The sequence below is a fragment of the Symphalangus syndactylus genome, chromosome 5 (genome assembly GCF_028878055.3).
Source record: "Symphalangus syndactylus isolate Jambi chromosome 5, NHGRI_mSymSyn1-v2.1_pri, whole genome shotgun sequence".
NCBI classification, from domain to species: Eukaryota; Metazoa; Chordata; class Mammalia; order Primates; family Hylobatidae; genus Symphalangus; species Symphalangus syndactylus.
The window spans coordinates 12,514,502-12,532,826 of NC_072427.2; the positions used below are offsets into that span (position 1 = coordinate 12,514,502).

At 39.8% G+C, this 18,325-nt stretch overlaps 1 long non-coding RNA gene across 1 annotated transcript in view; it reads left to right on the top strand.

The window, feature by feature from the left end:
• LOC134736764 (uncharacterized) overlaps positions 1–18,325 on the top strand; it is a 210,321-nt gene that overhangs the window by 160,107 nt on the left and 31,889 nt on the right. The window contains exons 7-8 of the long non-coding RNA XR_010120999.1: positions 5,964–6,120; positions 7,602–7,686. This is a non-coding gene — a long non-coding RNA (uncharacterized lncRNA). The remainder of the gene's footprint in view (positions 1–5,963; positions 6,121–7,601; positions 7,687–18,325) is intronic.

An 18,325-nucleotide genomic window follows, 5' to 3' on the forward strand; every position in this document is an offset into this window, starting at 1 on the left:
TCTCCATGTGAATATGACTATGCGAAGAGATACATCTAGCTCAGCGAGGATTCTATGTGTCAGTGACACATATTCCTTTAGAATCCCATATTCCATAAGAATTTTTGAAAATATGGATGTCAGTGTGAGCACTGTGAGAAGTAAATAAAAGTAATAGCAGCAAGGAGCTATGAAGCATGCAAAGCTATTCAGTGCTTATTAATATATGGTAAGCAATATGAATATCTTACAGCTCACAGAACAACCTAATGAGGTAGGTATATTTTACATTTTTGAAGAAAAAAAAAGAGGCTCAGAGAATAAGGAATTTCTAGACGTTCAGAGCCAGGTACCACTTTGTCTCCAAAGCTCTTGCCTTCCTAGGATACATGCAGGAAACCCGGCTCTTTGTCCCCACTCCAAACCAACACACCAGGTGTAGCTCCAAATATCTCAATCACTACCAGGCTCTCATTTTTCCATGCCTCCCCTCCAAGTCATCAAAACCCTCCAGCCCTGTTTTGTTTTTGAGCCACTATTTAAAAGAGTAGGAAAATCAGTAAAAAACTTTTTCCACTGTCTTGAGAGATGTAGAACCATTCTTGTTTCTGTATATTGAGGAACCAGCATATTACTTATGTCTTCTAGTTTTTCACTTTTAATCATTCGCTTAACTTTTTTTTTGAGATGAACTCTTGCTCTTGTCCCCCAGGCTGGAGTCCGATGGCGCAGTCTCGGCTCACTGCAACCTCCACCTCCCGGGTTTAAGCGATTCTCCTGCCTCAACCCCCTGAGTAGCTGGGATTACAGGCGCCTGCCACCACGCCTGGCTAATTTTTGTATTTTTAGTAGAGACGGGGTTTCACCATGTTGACCTCAGGTGATCTGCCAATAGAACAACTGCTAATGTGCAAGGTGCTATGCTATGCATTACAGAATCAACAAAACGTAAATGATGCCTGCCTTAAACAAAGAATTACAGAAATAAATACGGAACTCTAAATGTGCATTAAATCCTACAATAGAGAAATTAATGATGCTATAGAGCTACACTGTTCAATACAGTAACCACTAGCCAACTGTGGCTATTGAATTTAAATTTACTAAAATTAAATAACATAAAAAATTATTCTGTCACACTAAGCTACATTTTAAGTGCTCAACAGCCTCTTGCAGCTATTAGCTACCAGATTGGAAAGCACAGATATAGAATATTTCCATTATTGCAGAAAGTTCTACGGAACTACTCTTATGTCTTTTCTTCATAACATTTAGAACTACTCTTTAGTTTACTTATATTTATTTATGTTTGCTTTATGTCTATTTCACTAGAATGTAAACTTTCCCATGCCAGAAATTTTAATTCCTTCTTGTTACTAGAGGTTTACTCTAAACTGTGCCTGGTTTGTCTAGAGCTCAACATCCATCTATCCCTTGCTAGATTCTCCCTTTACCCACAGGCCTTGCATGTGGTTTGACAAAGCAATGCTACCCATTGGCCAAGGTCTTCACCAACAGTGTCCCAAACTGTATCTGGGCTCAATGCATGCTTTATTGAATAGCTTAGCTCCCTAGAAGAGTCATCCCGGCCAGGCACGGTGGCTCACACCTGTAATCCCAGCACTCTGGGAGGCCAAGGCAGGCGGATCACGAGGTCAGGAGATCGAGGCCATCCTGGATAACACGGTGAAATCCCGTCTCTACTAAACATACAAGAAAATAGCCGAGCCGGGCGCCGTGGCTCACGCTTGTAATCCCAGCACTTTGGGAGGCCGAGGCGGGCGGATCACGAGGTCAGGAGATCGAGACCACGGTGAAACCCCATCTCTACTAAAAATACAAAAAATTAGCCGGGCGTGGTGGCGGGCGCCTGTAGTCCCAGCTACTGGGAGAGGCTGAGGCAGGAGAATGGCGTGAACCCGGGAGGCGGAGCTTGCAGTGAGCCGAGATTGCACCACTGCACTCCAGCCTGGGCGACAGAGCGAGACTCCGTCTCAAAAAAAAAAAAACAAAAAAAACAAAAAAAACAAAGAAAATAGCCGAGCATGGTGGCGGGCACCTGTAGTCCCAGCTACTCAGGAGGCTGAGGGAGGAGAATGGCGTGAACCTGGGAGACGGAGCTTGCAGTGAGCCAAGATCGCGCCACTGCACTCCAGCCTGGGCGACAGAGCAAGACGCCGTCTCAAAAAAAAAAAAAAAAAAAAAAAAAAAAAGAAGAGCCATCCCTTGGAGTTGGTATTTTCCCCGTCTCTCATTCTACTGATACCATCCCCTCTCCCTTTTGTTTCCTACTAGTCAGTTGTGCTGCATGACTTGCTCCTGAGCATATCTGAACTATGAAAGTCCTGCATGCCCATTCCTACACTTCCCAATGGCACAGTGGGTTGCATGAGTGAAACTCGCATACATCTTATTATAAAAGCACATGAGCTGAACTTTCCATCTTAAACTCTCTTCATCCCTTCAAGGACAAGTGAGATGATTCTGCTCTGAGAAGCCCAAAGAAGAGAGCAGAGAATAGAAATCAATATGATGCTTAGAAAGATTCTCTAAGAACTTGCACCCTATGCCTGATGACCACTAAATAATGCCCTTTGTAGCTAGCATGGATTGTGCTGTACTGACTTGCTCAGTGTTTTTAGTAATTTGGACACTTGATATAAGACTTTAGGAAAACAATTTAGAATATATAAAAACAGCAATAAAGCTGTCATAGCAATCTGACAGAGACAGATTAAATAGATAGATGGATGGATAGATAGATAGATAGATAGAGGTACAGATATATGGATATAGATATATGTAGCTAGGGATGGATGGATAGATAGATAGATAGATAGATAGATAACAGATAGATAAAGGTATAGGTATAGATATATGGATATAGATATATGTAGATAGGGATGGATGAATAGGATGAATAGATAGACAGATAGATTGATTGATATAAGTATAGATATATGGATATAGATACATATAGGTAGAGAAGGATAGACAGATGATAGATAGAGGTATAGGCATAGATATACGGATATAGACATATGTAGGTAGGGATGTATAGATAGAGATAGATATAGGTATAGGTATAGATATATGGATACAGATATATATAGGTAGGGATGGATAGATAGATAGATAGATAGATAGATAGATAGATAGATAGAAGATAGATATAGGTATAGGTATAGATATATGGATATAGATATATGTAGGTAGGGATGGATGAATAGATAGATGATAGACAGATGGATATAGGTATAGGTATAGATATATGAATATTAGATATATATAGGTAGAGATAGATGGATGATAGATATAGGTAAGGGCATAGATATATGGATATAGATATATGTAGGTAGGGATAGATGAGTAGATAGATAGATAGACAGATAGATAGATAGACATAGATAGATATAGGTATAGGTATAGATATATGGATATAGACATATGTAAGTAGGGATGGATACATAGAGGATAGATACAGATATAGGTATAGATAAATGGATATAGATATATGTAGGTAGAGATGGATGAATAGATGATAGATAGATAGATAGATAGATAGATAGATATTACAGGTATAGGTATAGATATATGGATATAGATATATATAGGCAGGGATAGATAGAAGATAGATAGATATAGGTATACATATAGATATATGGATATATATAGGTAGGGATAGATAGATAGACAATGGATAGATAGATAGATAGATAGATAGATAGATAGATAGATAGATAGACAGATAGATGACAGATTTATTAATGCCCCTGTTCTCTTTTACCCTGCATTAAGAAGAATACCCCTTTGCTTCTCAGCCTCCTCCCACCCCTCCTGTGACCCCCTCCCATGAGCCTTTGGTAGATAATCTCCTGCACTCATATTAGATGCAAACAAGGTAATTGCTAAACTTAGAAAGACCAGAAAGTTATTGGTAAGATGGGAGGAGGTGACAACGCAAGCTTCAGTGGACTGAATTGTATGGGCAATGAGAAGAAGGACTTTAGTGGGAAAGGAGACTTTGAGGTTACGATGGGGGTGGGGGTGTGCATGAGGAGGGAGAAATAGAGGTTTGCACAAAGAAGATGTTATGTTTTTTGCTGCTTATTGGAAATATTTTTAAAAATAAAGCAGTAAACACTTAAATTTCTTTCCATTGTTTTTTTATGCTGAGCTGATTATTTTTAAAAACTGGGCAATGTCCTGGGAAGGGGACATTAAAAGAGATTTACATGGATGTATTTCTGATGTTCAACAGATAATTTGCCTGGAGAAATTCAAAGAAAGAGAAATTTATGTGCACAAAAATATGTACCCAAGCCTTACTGACAATATCAGAATTTGCAGATATTAATGTTGCCATCAAATAGGAAATGAATCAAGTAAACTATGGCTCTCAACTGGCTAGAGACATCCACCACCACAACCCTACTTAACCTTTACTGAATTTCTCCTTTGAATCATTTTTCTAAGCATTTTGCATATAATAACATTTTTCATTTTCACAGTAACCTTATGAGGTAGATGCTTACTATTGCCATTTAACAGATGGGACTATTGAAGCACAAACAAGTTAAGTCCATTAATCAAGGCCACCAAGCCAGGGAGTCTTTTTTTTTCCCCTTTGAGACAGAGTTTTGCTCTTGTTGCCCAGGCTGGAGTGCAATGGTGCGATCTAGGCTCATTGCAACCTCCACCTCCCAGGTTCAAGTGATTCTCCTGCCTCGGCCTCCCAAGTAGCTGGGATTACAGGTGCCCACCAACATGCCCAGCTATTTTTTGTATTTTTAGTAGAGACAGGGTTTCGCCATGTTAGCCAGGCTGGTCTCGAACTCCTGACCTCAGGTGATCTGCCTGCCTTGGCCTCCCAACGTGCTGGGATTACAGGTGTGAGCCACTGCACTCAGCTCGCCAGGGTGCCTTATTTTGGTATCAGTGCTTTCTCAATCAATACACCATACTGCTGTTAATAGCGTGCATGATGGACATGAGGCAATATATAAGAAAAGAATCATTTATGACAAGTTATATGAAAATGCAGAACCAACATTTTGTGAGTTGTTATAACCACAGGCACTCACAGATGTATGTGGATATGAGCTGGACCTGGAGAGGAAATGGGTTCTGGCGATGAGCTTACGGCCGATCTACCTGAATCTTTTGAACTTTCATAATATTATTATATGATTTTTACAAACAAAAGCACGAAGCCAGGGTAATCAACAAATGCTAATTCAAAAGTCTATTTCAATTATTTACATTTCCTCCATATGATTGATTTTATATATTTACTTGAACAAGTTTTTCCTTGCTACTTTTCCTCTTTTAAAAATGTGTCACATACAACTTCTTCAATAGGATTTTTAAAGAAGGTGATTAAATCCACGTATAAACATATGGTTATGTCTAGTTACACAATGTTAATATATGGCATGTAATCATCATCTAATTGGAATTATATAGCATGTGGTGACATAATTATAACATGTAATGATGGCAAGATCCTTATTTAAGCCGAGTGTAATGACTGCAGTTTGAATTAGATTATGCTTAAATTATAATTTCCTAGTTGCTTTAAGAGTCCCTCAGGGACAGGAACAGGCTGAGCCATGCCTATTGTTAGGAAGAAAAAAGAAAACAATTTAAGTACCTAAGAAAATAAGGTGATCGGAAATGTGATGTTTTCTGTCTTAATCAGGCAGAAAAGAAAGGGCTTTAACTAAAGCATATTTTTATATTATTTGTTAAATAAAACTTGCTTTCAAGCTGTGACCCAAAAAAAAATGTCACTTTAGGCCGACCTTTGGGATTCACCTCATCGGTCCACAGAGTGTATCCATTAATCACAGAATGGGGTACAGAGGGAAAGCACTGCCATCCTGGTGATGTTCACCCCCATCCACAAGTCACTTCACTCTGATCCCCCATGAGTTTTTTTTTCTGCACCAGACATCCTGTTACAAATGTCTTGTCCTTTGCAGAAAGTTCTGCTTCTGAAAAGGGCAAAAGATGACATTCTCAAACTCGCAGCAATAATTGGAAGGAGAGACACGAACTCCCCTTTGCTCTGGAGAAAGTGATGAAAGTTCCCGGGGCCCTGGCTAATGACAGGAAACACATAAGTGGACCGAGTATCAGGTATCAATAAATGAGTCTGGGAGTAATAAAACAAATTAGGGAAGGGAACATGTAAGCTAAACGTGGAAGTGTCTCTTTGAGCTGAGCTGCATGAAGTGCAACAGCCTGCCACGGAGAAGAACGCTCTGAGCCGCCCACGTTTAATCAGTGCAAATCCCACAGATTTAGATATTGGAGATGAGAAGCAGCAGGACTTGCTGAATAAGTAGCTCTCAGACATGGAGTTTGTGGAATATTTTTGTTTTGCTTTGATGCCTTAAAAGCTGTAAGCATGCCTCAGCATTGGGGCTCAGAGGCTTTGGAGTGGGCATTCTTTGTTTTCAAGTTGTTTCTGCTGAGTTTTTCTTCCTTGCTTTAAATGAACTGTGGGAAACTCCATTGGGAAACCCGCGGTTCTTGCAGAGTCCCGTTTAGGAACCGTAGCTGAGGCCTTTGCTTTTTGTACCGGGTACTATTCCTGGAGGGTGGTAAGGTGGGCTCAGTGTTTCCAGGAGTGTTGGACTTGTGGCTCTGTCCCTAACCTTCTCTGTTAGAGTGGATGAGCCAATTTATCCCTCTAAACTGTATCCTCATATGTTAGATGAAGGTGTGAATAAGAACAGCTCTAAGCAACCTTGGACAAAAAATAGATCCTTTTTGTTAGAAGCCTCCATGATTTGAATTCTAAGCCATCAGAAAGGGTGGCCTTATTGGGAGGGACTGATGGTAGCTTTGGCCTCCGTCAGCCTTGGGATTCCAACCTCTGACTCTGTTTAACTCCTAACAACAACATTCACTTAACCCGCAGGTTTGGGCCAAATCAGAACACACCAAACCTGCAGAATAAAGTGGAATGTGGCTCATGGCCATCTTGAAGTAGGAATTATCATGATTTTATAACCAGGTGAATCAGTCTCAATTTGGAGGTTCTTGTGGGCTTAAACCCACCAGGACAAACCCACCTAAGAAAGTGCGATTATTTAGTCTTTTTCCTTTGACCATTGTCTCAAAGAGTGGCCCTTGTCCACTGGAGGTCCTCCGGTCCTCCCTCAGGTCCTTATGGATTAGAAGAACCATCATTAGCTGAGGTCAGACTCTTATGCAAGCAACCAGGGATGGTAGAACGGGTGTGTCCTCCAGGTTCCTTGGGGTGCAAAGGCTGAAAGAATGAGGGCTCTGGGCCTTCTTGGTGGGCTGTCATTCCCTGTTCTCTCTGCCACAAAGAGCGTCCTAGAAGCAGGAGTGAATTGGACTTGAGAAGGTTTAGAGGAAGGTGGGGAATGGCATATGGGTCTACCTCTTATTTATCCAGGCATGCTGGTCCTGCCAGACCTAGCATAGTGGTGTCCCAATTACTATTCTAGACCAGCCCCTACTTGTAGAACAGAATGAACCCTGGATTTCTCCCAGATTGTTCAGGGAACTCCAATAGGTCTCTCCCAAGTTCTATGGATGCTAACCTTTCTTGTAATCATTTTCCCTTCTTCTGATTTTATCACCAGCCTCTTGGGAGTCCCAGGATACAGTTCAAATGCCAGCTTGTCTGCTCAGGAATTAAGGGGTTCCTGCCGCTGCTCCACTCTTCAGGTATTTGAGGAATTTTGACCCTTCATGGTTCTCTTCTGATTATTTGTTGTAGTGCAACAAACAGATGCATAGAGACACAGGGGTGTGCATACTTAGTTCTTTATGCACAGGGTAATGCAATTCCTCTTTTGTGCCGTTGTCATATTCTTTTATTAGAAGCCTTCCTATCCATCTGGCCATCTACTTAAACTTGGGGGCCCAGTCTGGAAATCAATCTAAGACACACATTTCCCTTTAAGCCTAAAGTATCTCTAACCTTGTATGCAAACACTTGGTCTTTGGAACAAGCTCTGTTCATGAATTCAGGCATGGAGGCCCCTGCTAGACTTCCCTGTGGCTCCCCAACCCATGATGAAGAAAACCTGAAAGCTCCAATGAGAACAGGACTTAGGGAAGATTCTGGGTCTCCAAATACAAGGGTCAAAGCAAATGACAAAACTGCAAGTGGGTTGCATGTGTTGACATGATGTTAAAATTGATTTCTTCACTGGGTGTCAAGGTACAGTAGACATTGCACACTCACTGGAGGTTGCAGATTTCCAAAACAAATGAACTAGAACTAGTTTCACAACTCTTGGACTCCCCAGACAGAGTCCCCTGGTCCAGTTTGAGGCTATATAACCACTGAAGAAGTTAAAGAGAGAGATTTTTGAAAGAGGATTGTTAGAGACGGCTGTGGAATCTGTCAGGGCCTCTCCCCACACCCTATCCCAGAGCCAATGGTTTGGGGAGGAAGGCCTTCTTACCTAAACTTTAGTGATGGGAGTTTGGAGCAGGCATTTTGGAACAGGATATGGATTCTGGCTGTAAGCAGAGGAGGCGATGAAGGAGAAAGAGAAATGGTAGAAGAAAGAAGGAGCTGTAGGAGGAGAAAGGATTTCACATTAAAACAAGTTTTGGTAATCCAATTTCTGAACAGAAACGATGTTTGCTATTTAAAGTCACTTGCAGGTCTGTCTCTGGCCTAAGAATGAATTGAATATTCTGGGATACCCGATAAGGCAACTGGAGACAGCAGTCAAGTTAAGTTTCCAGGCAAACTAAACATGTCCTGCCCCTGCTTGCAAGAACCTTATGTTGTGAAACAGGGAAAATTCATGATAAATCATTAGCTTCTCATATACACAAATAACAAGCAGAGGGAGGATAGACCAGGTTTGAATTCTGCCCCATTGTAGTACTTAGAAAAATATCTTATCTTCCCAAACCTCAGTTCATCCATATGTCAAAGAGAGATTTCAACCCTTGCTTTGTTTGGTTATCACAAAGACTTCATGAATCATATTAGCAAAGTGCAATCAGTTAACCCAACATCTGGCATATAGCTAGGTGGTCAAGAAATGCTATTTCTCTTTCCCTTTTTATAGTCAAGGGAAGAGGAACATTCTTCCTATGGTTCAGCATGAAAGCTGAACCATGGAAACGTTTTTGTACCAAAGATCTTGCTGGAGAGTAGTTGAGCATCACTGAGTTCTTAGAATAACCTGAGGCTGAGTAATTATTTAATCATGTTGAATAATTAGATGAAACCTATGAATTAGAACATGAATAAGCACAAATATGAATGTAAAGCCCAACCTCGTGGGAAAAGACATCTGTCCTCAAAAGCTTTCTCAGTTAGGAAAGAAGGTTGCCTCAGAAATTCTGTTTAAAAGCTAACAATAAATATACAAGGAACTCAAACTATTTAATTCTGGGTTTTTGTTGTTGTTGTTTTTTTTTTTTTTTTTTTTTTTTTTTTTTTTTGAAACGGAGTCTCACTCTGTCGCCCAGGCTGGAGTGCAGTGGTGCCATCTTGGCTCACTGCAAGCTCTGCCTCCTGGGCTCCTGGGTTCACGCCATTCTCCCGCCTCAGCCTACCGAGTAGCTGGAACTATAGGCACCTGCCACCATGCCTGGCTAATTTTTTGTATTTTTAATAGAGACGAGTTTTCACCGTGTTAGCCGGGATGGTCTCAATCTCCCGACCTCATGATCCGCCTGCCTTGGCCTCCCAAAGTGCTGGGATTACAGGCGAAAGCCACTGCACCCAACCTATTTAATTCTGTTTTAAAAGCTAACTGGAATATATAAAGAGCTCAAACAACTTTACAGAAAAAAGATCTAATAATCTGATCAAAATATGGGCAAAAAATTTGAATAGACATTTCTCAAAAGAAGACATACAAATGGCAGACATATGAAAATGTGCTCAATATCATTGATCATCAGTACAATTGCAAATGAAAACTATAATAAGATATCATCTCACCCTGTTAAAATGGCTTATACCCAAAAGGTAGACAATAACAAATGCTGGCAAGGGTGTGGAGAAAAGGGAACCCTCATATACTGTTGACGAGAATGTAAATTAGTACAACCACTATGGAGAAGAGTTTGGAGGTTCCTCAAAAAACCAAAAATTGAGCTACCATAAGATCCAGCAATCCCACTGCTGGGTATATATCCCAAAGAAAGGAAATCAATATATCAAAGAGATATTTGCACTCATATGTTTGTTGCAGCACTGTTTATAATAGCTAAGATTTGGAAGCAACCTAAGTGTCCATCAACAGAAGAATGGATAAAGAAAATTTGGTACATATACACAATAGAGTATTATTCAACCATAAAAAAAGAATGAGATTCAGTGATTCGCAACAACGTGGTGGAACTGGAGGTCATTATGTTAAGTGAAATAAGCCAGGCAGGGAAAGACAAACATCACATGTTCTCACTTATTTGAGGTACCTAAAAATCAAATCAATTGAACTCATGGACCAAGAGAGTAGAAGGATGGTTACCAGAGCTTGAGAAGGGTAGTGGGGGGATGGGGGAAGGTCGGGATGGTTAATGGATACAAAAAAAAAAATAGAAATAATTAATAAGACCTACTATTTGATAGCAGAATAAGATGACTAAGTCAATAATAACTTCATTGTACATTTTAAAAGAACGAATGGCATAATAGGATTGTTTGTAACACAAAGGATAAATGCTTGAGGGGATGGAAACCCCATTCTCCATGATGTGCTTATTTCACATTGCATGCCTGGATCAAAACATCTCATGTACCCCATTAATATATACGCCCACTATGCACCCCAAAAATTTTTTTAAAAATAAGTAAAATTTGCCAGGCGCGGTGGCTCATGCCTATAATCCCAGCGCTTTTGGAGGCCGAGACAAGTGGATCACGAGGTCAGGGGATCAAAACCAGCCTGACCAACATGGTGAAACCCCATCTCTACTAAAAATACAAAAATTAGCTGGGCGTGGTGGCGGGCGCCTGCAATCCCAGCTACTCAGGAGACTGAGGCAGGAGAATTGCTTGAACCCGGGAGGCGGAGGTTGAAGTGAGCCGAGATCGCGCCACTGCACTCCAGCCTGGGCAACAGAGTGAGACTCTGTCTCAAAAATAAATAAATAAATACATAAATAAAAAATAAATAATAAATACATAAATAAATAAAATGTACGTCTGATCTAAAAAAAGCTAATAATGATAGCTCCTTTATTGAGTGCTTACTGTGTGCCTGAGATGGTTCCAACCATTTTCTTTACAGGTTGCTTTATTTCCTCCACCTGCACAGATGAAGAAACTGTGGCACAGCCAGGTCCAAGCACTTGCCCCAAGCAGTTATTCAGTGGCAGAAGCAGCTTTTGAATTGAGATAAGCCTGTGCACTAATCTGCTATGGTACAGACCTGCCTTTTGAGATATACCGAGCCAAGACTGGCTTTGTCTAGTATGCCAAACGAACAAGGCCCTGGGAAATTGCTTAGCAGTGACAGTCACGTCTCAGGAATGGCTGCTGAATATGAACAGAGACTGCCAGACAGCTGCTTCCTGATCTAATGGCCTCTCTTTCTAAGGGCTGTCTTCCACATCTACTACGTGGATCACATTCAAAAGCAGGGCTATGCTTCTTCTGGAAGCAAGCAGCTACCTTGAATACAGAAAAATATTCAGGTCTTTATTGCCATCGTAAATTACTTGTGGCCTTGTGAAAGGCTGAGGATGTCGCCAAGCAGGAAACTGTCAATATACCATCAAAGACTCCCCCAGCCCCTAATCTGTGCATTGATTATTGTTCTACAAAACCAGCAAAAAATAAATGTTTAAACTAAGTTAAAAAATGAAGCAAAATAATACCCTCTAAACATATGTCTCTCTGTGTGTATTTAATGTATCAATTTATAGTCAAAAGCTAGAAATTATCTACCAAGGAGGCAATTCATACTGTATTTTTTGTCCCTAGAGGAAAAAATGCATGCCTTCTCACAGAATAGCAAAATTAGCAATATGATTGTTTTATATATATTTTAGGCCATTTGTGCAACAAATAAAATATTTTTAAATCAACCAGAAACAAGTCATATTTTGTAATAGTATTAAAAAATAGAATCTATTAGTTACCTGCCTCATTTAAAAAGGCTGAATTGTTGGTGGGCAATTTGAGGATATTAGCTGCATGGAAACACTTGCTTTGGATGGTTGATCACGATTTTATGTTTTAATTCTACACAAGATTAGTTGTTATTTTGATTTGTCCAACTCTAATATCATTGAATATTAAATCATTCACCAATACATTTTCTATTTCTCATTTTTTATTTTGATAATGATGAATATTTAAAAAATAAAAATGCCATTCAAAAACAGGGCTTTCTTTCCTATATTGTTGATGCAATTTTCTACCGTGTAATTCTGACTATATTCCACATATATAACTAATGTGTTTGTGAATCACTCATTGATTCATTCATTAAAAATATACTTATTGAGCCAGGAATATATGTCAGGAACTGGGTTAGCTGCAGAGGGACAAAATGATGAGCAATATGGTCATATTTCCTGTTTTTAAGAAGCTTATGGTCTTGAGCAAGCGTTGGCAAAGCTTTTCTCTAAAGAGCCAGGTATTTTAGTTTTGTGGGTAGTTGCAACTACTTAACCCTGCTGTTACAGTGTGAAAGCAGCTATGAACAATATGCAAATGAGTTAACGTGCCTATGTTCCAGTAACACTTAATTTTGCAAAAACAGATGGTGAGCTGGATTTGACCCGAGGGCTGTAGTTTTCCAATCCCTGGTCTAGGAAGGAAAATAAATATTTATCAAATAATCAGCTGGATTATTTGCCATGGTAAGTTTGCTAGTTGTAATTCCCAATTGGCTTAAGGGCCATGAATGAGAGCTGCCTTTCACTGTAAGCATGAGCAATAGACTGGTTCCATGTGGACTAAAAGGTCAGAGAAGTATATCCCTGGGGAGGAACATCTGAGCTGAAGTTTGAATCAAGAAGTAGATGTTAACCTGGTGAAGACCCAAGGAAAGAGCATTGCATGCAGCGGGAACAACATATGCAAAGGCCTTGGGATGCAAAGGTGATCTAGTTTTAGGGAGTGAAGGAAGACCATAGTGATCGAAACAAAGTAAACAAGAGGGAGTGCCATACAAAATGGAGACGTGGACAGAGCTTTTCAGATGACTAGAGACTGAACAATGCTAAAGTGAAGAGTGTTTTGTTAGGTCTCCCCAAAGAGCCAACTCTCAGCTTCCATTTATAAATCTGGACCGGGAGCCCAAAGCTAAGGTCATTTCCCCCAAACCAAAGCAAGGCTGTGAGGTTCAGTCATGTGTCTCCTGAGAGTGGAAACTTGGCCTTAACTGACTTTACTACTGTGGGTAGACACATGGCTAGAGGCAGTGAGGAATAAAGGAGCCAATCTGAGGGCAGCCAGAAGACTCAACTGGAGGTTGGCTTCCCCATGTGATCTTCATGAACTCATGAATACTCATGATGTAACAAAATTGAGAGATCATCCAGCTCTGCAGTTTTCACCTTGTATTTCCACGATCCCCAGATTTCTGCAAAAATACTCTGGAAGGCCCGGGTAGGTGAGGAAGACAGTGGGCAACCAGGGTTTCAAATCATTCTGCTCTACTATGATCTATGAAAAATAATTGAATCCTGAATAGGACTCCACATTCTTAAAGGTGACAGAGGGGAGGAGAAAAGAGCTTGAAATCTATTACCCTCTAGACAATTTCTATTACATTATAGACACCTCCCATGAAAACAAACCAGCTCCCCTCACTTTCCACTGTGCTTGCTGCTGCTCAGCTTGAGCTACACCTCCTGTCTGATTTCTTATGCAAGGTTCTGGACATCCAGGAGAAAAAGCTCCTCCTGGGAGATTTTCTCAGATGGCCTTTGGCTGCAGTGGTGCCTCTTGGAAAAACCTGAGGCTTCTGCTGACTGGTAGTACATTGTGCACCATGAGCCTGTCCTCTGAAATAGATACCAGTTCACCCTCCCTTCTTCTGCACAGGCCTGTGGTCCTATTCAAGGACATCAGATGGGTAAATAAGGTAACTCTGCAGACACTGAACTGCAAAATGTAAATGGGACACGGAAACTGAAATGTCCTGTTATAATTCAGGATATTTCAATTATTTATTTCAGGACTAATTCAACTATTTCTTTCAAATTTTATTTTAGATATGGGGGCACATATGCAGGTTTGTTGTGTGAATATATTGTGTGATGCTGAAGTTTAGGGGTCTGAATGCTCCTGTCACTTAGCAGAGTACCTAATAGTTTTAAAACCCTTTCCTTTTCTCCCTCTCACCTCCAGTAGTTCCCAGTTTCTATTGCTCCCATCTTTATGTCCATGAGTACCCAATATTTAGTTGTCACTTACAAGTGAGAACATGCGGGCCTTGGTTTTCTCTTTCTCCACTAATTCTCTTAGGATAATGGCCTCTTGATGCCTCCATGTTGCTGCAAGGGACATGATTTTATTCTTTTTTATGGCTGTGTAGTGTTTCATGGTGTATATGTGCTACATGTGCTTTATCCAGTCGACTAGGTTGATTTCATGACTTTGCTATTGTGAATAGTGCTATAATGAACATACAAGTGCATATGTGTTTTTGGTAGAATAATTTGTTTTCTTTTGAATATATACCCAGTGACGGGATTACTGGGTTCAATGGTAGTCCTGTTTTAAGTTCCTTGAGATATCTCCAAACTGCTTTTCACAGTAGCTGAATTAACTTACATTTCCACCAGCAGTGTATAAGTGTTATCTTTTCTCTGCAACCTCACAAGCCTGTTGTTTGTTGACTTTTTAATAGTAGCCATTCTGACTGGTGTGAGATGATATTTCATGGTGGTTATGATTTGTGTTTCTCTGATAATTAGTGATGTGAAACTTATTTTTATGTTTCTTGGCCACTTGTATGACTTTTTTTTTTTTTTTTTGAGAGGGAGTCTCATTCTGTCACCCAGGCTGGAGTGCAGTGGAGCAATCTCAGCTCACTGCAAGCTCCACCTCCCAGGTTCACGCCATTCTCTCCCTCAGCCTCCCGAGTAGCTGGGACTACAGGTGCCCACCACCATGCCTGGCTATTTTTTTTTTTTTTTTTTTGTATGTTTAGTAGAGACAGGGTTTCACTGTGTTAGCCAAGATGGTCTCAATCTCCTGACCTCGTGATCTGCCTGCCTCGGCCTCCCAAAGTGCTGGGATTACAGGCGTGAGCCACTGCATCCAGCCATGACTTCTTTTGAGAAGTGTCTATTCATGTCTTTTGCCCATTTTTTGATGGACTTATTTATTTTTTGTTTGTTCATTGTGAAGTTCCTTATAGATTCTGGATATTAGATCTTTGTCAGATGCAACATTTGCAAAAATTTTCTCCTCTTCTGTAGGTTTTGTTTCCTCTGTTAAAAGTTTCTTTTGTGTGCAAAAGCTATTTACTTTAATTGAGTCCCACTTGTCAATTTTTGTTTTTGTTGTAATTGCTTTTGAGGACTTAGTCATAAATTATTTCCCAAGGCTGATGTCCAGGATGGTGTTTCCTAGGTTTTCTTCTAGGATTCTTATAGTTTAAATTTTTAATTAATCTAGAGTTAATTTTGCATATGTTGAAAGGTAGGGGTCCAGTTTTATTCTTCTGCATATGGCTGGCCAGCTATTCCAGCACTATTAATTGAATAGAGAGTATGTTGACTTTTTTGAAGATCAGATGGCTGTAGATATGTGGCTTTATTTCTGGGTTTTCTATTCTCCTTCATTGGTCTGTGTGTCTGTTTTTGTACCACTACCATGCTATTTTGGTTAATTTGCAGATGATATAAATCTATACCTAGAAAACCCTAAAGCCTTCACCAATCAGCCATCAGCCATGAGTTCCAGGCTCCAGAAACTGTTGAACAACTTTGGTAAAATTTCAGGATACAAAAATCAATGTACAAAAATCAGTAGCATGTCTATATACCAATTATATTCAATCTGAGAGCCAAACAAAAAAATGCAATCCCATTTAAAATAGCCACAAACAGAATAAAATACCTAGGAATGCATTTAACCCAGGTAAAAGATCTCTACAAGAAGAGCACTGCTAAAAGATATAGTAGATGACACAAACAAATGGAAAAACATCCCACACTCATGGATTGGAAGAATCAATAACATTAAAATGGCCATACTGCCCAAAGCAATCTACAGTTTCGACATGATTCCTCTTAAAGTATCAACATCACTTTTCACAGGACTAGAAAAAACTTGATTTTTGATTCCTGTCTTCAGTGTGGCTCTAAGGTTCGATTTTCAAATTCAGTAATTACTGCCTTATTGAAGTGGGATAACTTCTACTGGAATAAAGAGGCCTGCATTCTTATCTGCTTCTTCCATTGCTTTTTTTCTTTGTTTGTCAAGACAGAGTCTCACTCTGTCACCCAGGCTGAAGTGCAGTGGTGGGATCTTGGCTCACTGAAACCTCCACCTCCTGGGTTCAAGCGATTCTCCATCCTCAGCCTCTCAAGTAGCTGGGACTACAGGCAGGCACCACCACACCTGGCTAATTTTTGTTTTTTTAGTAGAGGTGGGGTTTCACCACATTGGCCAGGCTGGTCTCGAACTCCTTACATCAGGTGATCTGCCCACCTCAGCCTCCCAAAGCTGGGATTACAGGTGTGAGCCACCATGCCTGGCCTCCATTGCTTTTTAATGTCATCCCATGTTACAGTTGGCATTCCTATCACAATTTTTCTTATGGGACCCTTGAATTCAATTTGTTGCTTTCCGATCCATGTCTTTTGCTGCACAGGCCTGCCAATTCTTGCCTCTACTTATTTAATGCCAACATCAAACAGAATCTGGTAAATAAAGGAGCAAATTCATTCCTCATTTCTGAGGTTGGGTTTAGCTGTGATAAACCTGTTGTGTTCCAATTTAGAAATGTACCAAATTTAACTACACTTCTCCCAATACAGCCTTTGGATCTGAATTGGCAAATGTTTCATCGGACAAGCTACAAACAGTTCTGACTGCTGAAAATCTCCAAAGTGGATGTTCCAAGGGCTTTTTAGCCAGAAACTACCTTAGATAAGTGATGGCCAAAGTGTATAGGTGACTCAGCGATTTTAGCTACTTGGTACATTCTAAATTTATACGACCTCATTCTCCAGCTCTTCAACTGAGCATATGGGAGAGACAAAGAAGATATCCAAATAGCTGCTCCCATTAAAATCCCCATGTGTATGAACTCATAAAGCCCCATGTCCCTGTTTCAGGCTGGGATTCTGCATTTCAGCTTTGCTGTTGGCAGCAAGATGCTGTCAGGTCCCTACAACTGGTTCTTAAATGTGCTATGCTCTTCTCCCTTGGTCACGGAATTGGACTGAATTGTTATGATAAAAAGTGTGTGCTGTTTGGATTCCCAGAAGGCAGTATCATAAAATATCCACTTGTCGAATTTTATGTGAGTTGATTATACATTTATCCATTACTCTTCCACTGCCCTCAAAAAAGAATAAGAAAAAAAAACTTTTTGATTGAGTTTTAAAATAATCATCCATATGAGTGTTCTTTTTTAATTTATGAGACCGATTTCAAATATTAAAGCTTCAGAGTAAAGAGAATAAAGACCTACTCTGCAGTAAAGTAAAAAGGCACAATGAGAGCTGCAGTCTGGAAGAATTTTTAAATTGCTGCTAATGGGAAAAATGAAATGAGGCAAGTGGGGATAAAAAGCATGTTCTTGAGATTGTTCTTTAAAGACAGAGCCTTCTAATGCCTGCGGAAATGTGTATTGCAGAGACCAGAAAAGTGGATTTACTTATTGTGTAATAATCTACATTTTCTGTAAGCATAAATCTCTTATGTGATGTCTGAGCATTCATATTCAGAAAGACTTCAGTATGCCACTTCTGAATCCTACAAGGTATTACATGGCAGAGAAATTCGCAAGGGGTTTTTGTTAATGCTAAAAAAATCAAGATACAAAAAGGTATACTGAATTAATGAAAAAATGCCATTTAAAAATTGGAGAGAGTATACCAAGCATTTTGCATACATTTTCAAAATCTGGTCATCCGCTTTACAAAACAAGGAACACTAAAGGCCAGTAGTGTGTTGGAGTCAACTTTCACTAAATCAAGTCAACTTTCACTAAATCATGATGGCTGATTTTTAATTTCTAGGAGTCTTGTGAAGTGGTTGCTGAATTTAACCATTACTTTAAAAACGCAGAATATAAACTCACTATTAAATACTTTATAATAAAACAAAGGCAATATTCAAAATTTAACAATTTCCATTTTTCTAATATTTTTGTCCTTAAATTACTTATAGTTATTATCACTGTATGGC